We start from the raw sequence: 6,962 nt of genomic DNA, 5'->3' as shown, positions 1-6,962 counted from the left end.
GCATAGAATAAAGGGTTCTGTACAGCCATAAAGAAACCTGAAAAGTCACCCACCCGGGATTTGAACTCAAGACCCCACGGTCAGAAACCTGCGTTTTAACCATTACACCACAGGAAACTAGACCTTATGCTATTGGTTCTGGATGACTGTAATAACCCATTGTCCTCTTGTGCCTCTGCATTGACCGGCAGGGCTGGAAGTCAATCTTCTGCCTAATAAAGTCAATACCAACCTGAGGCCCAGTCCTAAAAGAGCCTGCTTGAATAGCTCAGTTGGTAGAGCGCGCGGCTATGGTTGATAACCTGGTCCAAAAGGTTGTGGGTTCGATTCCCACCTCTGCCAAAAACGCAGCTCCAGTCAGCTGTGCCTAAACTGTCTCATGAGAGTGATGGAAGGGCAAGTGCCAGTAGTCCATCATCCGCCTTCCATTTGGCTGCCCCTTTTTCCAACTGGGGCTGTCCTTCTAAGCTACGCCGCTATGTACTTCTACTTCAGGCCAGGGCTTTCCCATCTAGCACCTTGCCTTTTGCATCAACTTGGGTATTTTTTCCCCATACAGAACTCTTTTTGGGGTTTGCCTAGCATCAGCCTGAAGTTGACCTTGGCAAATTGATTAATGAGGACAGTGGTTCTGTGCCAAGCTTAAAAAAAACAAGCATTTGAGAAGCTGACTAGCGAGTGCAGCTTTGGTGCGATTCTGCCGAAAAGAAAGTAGAGTACGCTCTTGATTGCAGATTGCAGATCTGCATAGAATAAAGGGTTCTGTACAGCCATAAAGAAACCTGAAAAGTCACCCACCCGGGATTTGAACTCAAGACCCCACGGTCAGAAACCTGCGTTTTAACCATTACACCACAGGAAACTAGACCTTATGCTATTGGTTCTGGATGACTGTAATAACCCATTGTCCTCTTGTGCCTCTGCATTGACCGGCAGGGCTGGAAGTCAATCTTCTGCCTAATAAAGTCAATACCAACCTGAGGCCCAGTCCTAAAAGAGCCTGCTTGAATAGCTCAGTTGGTAGAGCGCGCGGCTATGGTTGATAACCTGGTCCAAAAGGTTGTGGGTTCGATTCCCACCTCTGCCAAAAACGCAGCTCCAGTCAGCTGTGCCTAAACTGTCTCATGAGAGTGATGGAAGGGCAAGTGCCAGTAGTCCATCATCCGCCTTCCATTTGGCTGCCCCTTTTTCCAACTGGGGCTGTCCTTCTAAGCTACGCCGCTATGTACTTCTACTTCAGGCCAGGGCTTTCCCATCTAGCACCTTGCCTTTTGCATCAACTTGGGTATTTTTTCCCCATACAGAACTCTTTTTGGGGTTTGCCTAGCATCAGCCTGAAGTTGACCTTGGCAAATTGATTAATGAGGACAGTGGTTCTGTGCCAAGCTTAAAAAAAACAAGCATTTGAGAAGCTGACTAGCGAGTGCAGCTTTGGTGCGATTCTGCCGAAAAGAAAGTAGAGTACGCTCTTGATTGCAGATTGCAGATCTGCATAGAATAAAGGGTTCTGTACAGCCATAAAGAAACCTGAAAAGTCACCCACCCGGGATTTGAACTCAAGACCCCACGGTCAGAAACCTGCGTTTTAACCATTACACCACAGGAAACTAGACCTTATGCTATTGGTTCTGGATGACTGTAATAACCCATTGTCCTCTTGTGCCTCTGCATTGACCGGCAGGGCTGGAAGTCAATCTTCTGCCTAATAAAGTCAATACCAACCTGAGGCCCAGTCCTAAAAGAGCCTGCTTGAATAGCTCAGTTGGTAGAGCGCGCGGCTATGGTTGATAACCTGGTCCAAAAGGTTGTGGGTTCGATTCCCACCTCTGCCAAAAACGCAGCTCCAGTCAGCTGTGCCTAAACTGTCTCATGAGAGTGATGGAAGGGCAAGTGCCAGTAGTCCATCATCCGCCTTCCATTTGGCTGCCCCTTTTTCCAACTGGGGCTGTCCTTCTAAGCTACGCCGCTATGTACTTCTACTTCAGGCCAGGGCTTTCCCATCTAGCACCTTGCCTTTTGCATCAACTTGGGTATTTTTTCCCCATACAGAACTCTTTTTGGGGTTTGCCTAGCATCAGCCTGAAGTTGACCTTGGCAAATTGATTAATGAGGACAGTGGTTCTGTGCCAAGCTTAAAAAAAACAAGCATTTGAGAAGCTGACTAGCGAGTGCAGCTTTGGTGCGATTCTGCCGAAAAGAAAGTAGAGTACGCTCTTGATTGCAGATTGCAGATCTGCATAGAATAAAGGGTTCTGTACAGCCATAAAGAAACCTGAAAAGTCACCCACCCGGGATTTGAACTCAAGACCCCACGGTCAGAAACCTGCGTTTTAACCATTACACCACAGGAAACTAGACCTTATGCTATTGGTTCTGGATGACTGTAATAACCCATTGTCCTCTTGTGCCTCTGCATTGACCGGCAGGGCTGGAAGTCAATCTTCTGCCTAATAAAGTCAATACCAACCTGAGGCCCAGTCCTAAAAGAGCCTGCTTGAATAGCTCAGTTGGTAGAGCGCGCGGCTATGGTTGATAACCTGGTCCAAAAGGTTGTGGGTTCGATTCCCACCTCTGCCAAAAACGCAGCTCCAGTCAGCTGTGCCTAAACTGTCTCACGAGAGTGATGGAAGGGCAAGTGCCAGTAGTCCATCATCCGCCTTCCATTTGGCTGCCCCTTTTTCCAACTGGGGCTGTCCTTCTAAGCTACGCCGCTATGTACTTCTACTTCAGGCCAGGGCTTTCCCATCTAGCACCTTGCCTTTTGCATCAACTTGGGTATTTTTTCCCCATACAGAACTCTTTTTGGGGTTTGCCTAGCATCAGCCTGAAGTTGACCTTGGCAAATTGATTAATGAGGACAGTGGTTCTGTGCCAAGCTTAAAAAAAACAAGCATTTGAGAAGCTGACTAGCGAGTGCAGCTTTGGTGCGATTCTGCCGAAAAGAAAGTAGAGTACGCTCTTGATTGCAGATTGCAGATCTGCATAGAATAAAGGGTTCTGTACAGCCATAAAGAAACCTGAAAAGTCACCCACCCGGGATTTGAACTCAAGACCCCACGGTCAGAAACCTGCGTTTTAACCATTACACCACAGGAAACTAGACCTTATGCTATTGGTTCTGGATGACTGTAATAACCCATTGTCCTCTTGTGCCTCTGCATTGACCGGCAGGGCTGGAAGTCAATCTTCTGCCTAATAAAGTCAATACCAACCTGAGGCCCAGTCCTAAAAGAGCCTGCTTGAATAGCTCAGTTGGTAGAGCGCGCGGCTATGGTTGATAACCTGGTCCAAAAGGTTGTGGGTTCGATTCCCACCTCTGCCAAAAACGCAGCTCCAGTCAGCTGTGCCTAAACTGTCTCATGAGAGTGATGGAAGGGCAAGTGCCAGTAGTCCATCATCCGCCTTCCATTTGGCTGCCCCTTTTTCCAACTGGGGCTGTCCTTCTAAGCTACGCCGCTATGTACTTCTACTTCAGGCCAGGGCTTTCCCATCTAGCACCTTGCCTTTTGCATCAACTTGGGTATTTTTTCCCCATACAGAACTCTTTTTGGGGTTTGCCTAGCATCAGCCTGAAGTTGACCTTGGCAAATTGATTAATGAGGACAGTGGTTCTGTGCCAAGCTTAAAAAAAACAAGCATTTGAGAAGCTGACTAGCGAGTGCAGCTTTGGTGCGATTCTGCCGAAAAGAAAGTAGAGTACGCTCTTGATTGCAGATTGCAGATCTGCATAGAATAAAGGGTTCTGTACAGCCATAAAGAAACCTGAAAAGTCACCCACCCGGGATTTGAACTCAAGACCCCACGGTCAGAAACCTGCGTTTTAACCATTACACCACAGGAAACTAGACCTTATGCTATTGGTTCTGGATGACTGTAATAACCCATTGTCCTCTTGTGCCTCTGCATTGACCGGCAGGGCTGGAAGTCAATCTTCTGCCTAATAAAGTCAATACCAACCTGAGGCCCAGTCCTAAAAGAGCCTGCTTGAATAGCTCAGTTGGTAGAGCGCGCGGCTATGGTTGATAACCTGGTCCAAAAGGTTGTGGGTTCGATTCCCACCTCTGCCAAAAACGCAGCTCCAGTCAGCTGTGCCTAAACTGTCTCATGAGAGTGATGGAAGGGCAAGTGCCAGTAGTCCATCATCCGCCTTCCATTTGGCTGCCCCTTTTTCCAACTGGGGCTGTCCTTCTAAGCTACGCCGCTATGTACTTCTACTTCAGGCCAGGGCTTTCCCATCTAGCACCTTGCCTTTTGCATCAACTTGGGTATTTTTTCCCCATACAGAACTCTTTTTGGGGTTTGCCTAGCATCAGCCTGAAGTTGACCTTGGCAAATTGATTAATGAGGACAGTGGTTCTGTGCCAAGCTTAAAAAAAACAAGCATTTGAGAAGCTGACTAGCGAGTGCAGCTTTGGTGCGATTCTGCCGAAAAGAAAGTAGAGTACGCTCTTGATTGCAGATTGCAGATCTGCATAGAATAAAGGGTTCTGTACAGCCATAAAGAAACCTGAAAAGTCACCCACCCGGGATTTGAACTCAAGACCCCACGGTCAGAAACCTGCGTTTTAACCATTACACCACAGGAAACTAGACCTTATGCTATTGGTTCTGGATGACTGTAATAACCCATTGTCCTCTTGTGCCTCTGCATTGACCGGCAGGGCTGGAAGTCAATCTTCTGCCTAATAAAGTCAATACCAACCTGAGGCCCAGTCCTAAAAGAGCCTGCTTGAATAGCTCAGTTGGTAGAGCGCGCGGCTATGGTTGATAACCTGGTCCAAAAGGTTGTGGGTTCGATTCCCACCTCTGCCAAAAACGCAGCTCCAGTCAGCTGTGCCTAAACTGTCTCATGAGAGTGATGGAAGGGCAAGTGCCAGTAGTCCATCATCCGCCTTCCATTTGGCTGCCCCTTTTTCCAACTGGGGCTGTCCTTCTAAGCTACGCCGCTATGTACTTCTACTTCAGGCCAGGGCTTTCCCATCTAGCACCTTGCCTTTTGCATCAACTTGGGTATTTTTTCCCCATACAGAACTCTTTTTGGGGTTTGCCTAGCATCAGCCTGAAGTTGACCTTGGCAAATTGATTAATGAGGACAGTGGTTCTGTGCCAAGCTTAAAAAAAACAAGCATTTGAGAAGCTGACTAGCGAGTGCAGCTTTGGTGCGATTCTGCCGAAAAGAAAGTAGAGTACGCTCTTGATTGCAGATTGCAGATCTGCATAGAATAAAGGGTTCTGTACAGCCATAAAGAAACCTGAAAAGTCACCCACCCGGGATTTGAACTCAAGACCCCACGGTCAGAAACCTGCGTTTTAACCATTACACCACAGGAAACTAGACCTTATGCTATTGGTTCTGGATGACTGTAATAACCCATTGTCCTCTTGTGCCTCTGCATTGACCGGCAGGGCTGGAAGTCAATCTTCTGCCTAATAAAGTCAATACCAACCTGAGGCCCAGTCCTAAAAGAGCCTGCTTGAATAGCTCAGTTGGTAGAGCGCGCGGCTATGGTTGATAACCTGGTCCAAAAGGTTGTGGGTTCGATTCCCACCTCTGCCAAAAACGCAGCTCCAGTCAGCTGTGCCTAAACTGTCTCATGAGAGTGATGGAAGGGCAAGTGCCAGTAGTCCATCATCCGCCTTCCATTTGGCTGCCCCTTTTTCCAACTGGGGCTGTCCTTCTAAGCTACGCCGCTATGTACTTCTACTTCAGGCCAGGGCTTTCCCATCTAGCACCTTGCCTTTTGCATCAACTTGGGTATTTTTTCCCCATACAGAACTCTTTTTGGGGTTTGCCTAGCATCAGCCTGAAGTTGACCTTGGCAAATTGATTAATGAGGACAGTGGTTCTGTGCCAAGCTTAAAAAAAACAAGCATTTGAGAAGCTGACTAGCGAGTGCAGCTTTGGTGCGATTCTGCCGAAAAGAAAGTAGAGTACGCTCTTGATTGCAGATTGCAGATCTGCATAGAATAAAGGGTTCTGTACAGCCATAAAGAAACCTGAAAAGTCACCCACCCGGGATTTGAACTCAAGACCCCACGGTCAGAAACCTGCGTTTTAACCATTACACCACAGGAAACTAGACCTTATGCTATTGGTTCTGGATGACTGTAATAACCCATTGTCCTCTTGTGCCTCTGCATTGACCGGCAGGGCTGGAAGTCAATCTTCTGCCTAATAAAGTCAATACCAACCTGAGGCCCAGTCCTAAAAGAGCCTGCTTGAATAGCTCAGTTGGTAGAGCGCGCGGCTATGGTTGATAACCTGGTCCAAAAGGTTGTGGGTTCGATTCCCACCTCTGCCAAAAACGCAGCTCCAGTCAGCTGTGCCTAAACTGTCTCATGAGAGTGATGGAAGGGCAAGTGCCAGTAGTCCATCATCCGCCTTCCATTTGGCTGCCCCTTTTTCCAACTGGGGCTGTCCTTCTAAGCTACGCCGCTATGTACTTCTACTTCAGGCCAGGGCTTTCCCATCTAGCACCTTGCCTTTTGCATCAACTTGGGTATTTTTTCCCCATACAGAACTCTTTTTGGGGTTTGCCTAGCATCAGCCTGAAGTTGACCTTGGCAAATTGATTAATGAGGACAGTGGTTCTGTGCCAAGCTTAAAAAAAACAAGCATTTGAGAAGCTGACTAGCGAGTGCAGCTTTGGTGCGATTCTGCCGAAAAGAAAGTAGAGTACGCTCTTGATTGCAGATTGCAGATCTGCATAGAATAAAGGGTTCTGTACAGCCATAAAGAAACCTGAAAAGTCACCCACCCGGGATTTGAACTCAAGACCCCACGGTCAGAAACCTGCGTTTTAACCATTACACCACAGGAAACTAGACCTTATGCTATTGGTTCTGGATGACTGTAATAACCCATTGTCCTCTTGTGCCTCTGCATTGACCGGCAGGGCTGGAAGTCAATCTTCTGCCTAATAAAGTCAATACCAACCTGAGGCCCAGTCCTAAAAGAGCCT

Source organism: Xenopus laevis, chromosome 7L, assembly GCF_017654675.1.
Source record: "Xenopus laevis strain J_2021 chromosome 7L, Xenopus_laevis_v10.1, whole genome shotgun sequence".
NCBI classification, from domain to species: Eukaryota; Metazoa; Chordata; class Amphibia; order Anura; family Pipidae; genus Xenopus; species Xenopus laevis.
The sequence above is the reverse complement of the archived record's forward strand: the minus strand, read 5'-3'. Positions refer to the sequence as shown.